We start from the raw sequence: 1,198 nt of genomic DNA on the forward strand, positions 1-1,198 counted from the left end.
AAGTTAGTATGCAGATATAGCATGTAACCATGGTGTCATACAGCATGGAAACGGACCCAATGGTCCAACTATTCCATTCTGACCACAATCCCAAACTAAACGAGTCCCATCTTCCTGCATTTGGCCCACATCACTCCAAACCTTTCGAATTTGTGTACTTATCTAAATCTCTTTTAAACATTGTAACTGTAACTGTACCTGCACCTACCATTTCATCTGGCAGTTCATTCCACACACTGAGCACACTCTATTTTAAAGAAAAGAAAAGTTACCCCTCATGTCATTTTTTAAATCTTTCTTCTCTCACTGTAAAAAATATGCCCCCAGGTTTTGAACTCATCCATCTGAGGGATAAGACCTTTGCTATTTACCTTATCTAAGCCTCTCATGCTTTTACAAACCTCTTTCAGGTTACGCCTCAACCTCCCACCTTCCGGTGAATGAAGTCCCAGCCTATCCAGCCTATTTTTACAACTCAAACCCTTCTTTCCCAGTAACATCCTTTTTTTTTCTGAACCCACTCCAGTTTAATAATATCCTTCCAATGACGGGACTACCAGAATGGCACACAGTATTCCAGGAGAGTCCTCACCAACATTCTTTACAACCTCCAACGTGACGTCCTAACTCCTGTACTCGAAGACCTGAGCGATGAAGACAAGTGTGCTGAATGCCTTCTTAACCACCCTGTCCACCTGTGAAACAAATTTCAAAGACAAATGTACCTGAAAGCCTAGGTTCTCTGTTCTGTAATAGTACCCAGGGCCCTACTATTAATTATATAAGTCCTGCCCATGTGAAGTATTCCATTTTGGATAAAACAAACATTTACTCAAATAAAGTTCAATCTGCCACTCTTTTTAGCCCATTGACCCAATTGAGCAAGATCTCGGTCTAATCCAGAAAGCCAATAGGCTGTATGCTTTATTATCACAGGAATTAAACATCAATGTGAGGATGTTCTGCTTCATTTGTACAGGGAAGGGAAGAGACCAAATCTCAAATACCACGTGCAGGTTTTGGTCGTTTGTACGCTTATTCGAAGTCGTTCAGAAAAGGTTTACTGGATTGAAACCTGGAATAAGTGGGTTGTCTAAGGAGGATAGGTTGGGCAGGTGAAATGGAATAGGATTAGGCTAGAACTGCTGACTAAAACAGTAAAGTAATATGATGTGAGCCAGGATATAGGGTGTGGTGA

The sequence above is a fragment of the Rhincodon typus genome, unplaced genomic scaffold, assembly GCF_021869965.1.
Source record: "Rhincodon typus isolate 14 unplaced genomic scaffold, sRhiTyp1.1 hic_rhity00004953, whole genome shotgun sequence".
Lineage (NCBI taxonomy): Eukaryota > Metazoa > Chordata > Chondrichthyes > Orectolobiformes > Rhincodontidae > Rhincodon > Rhincodon typus.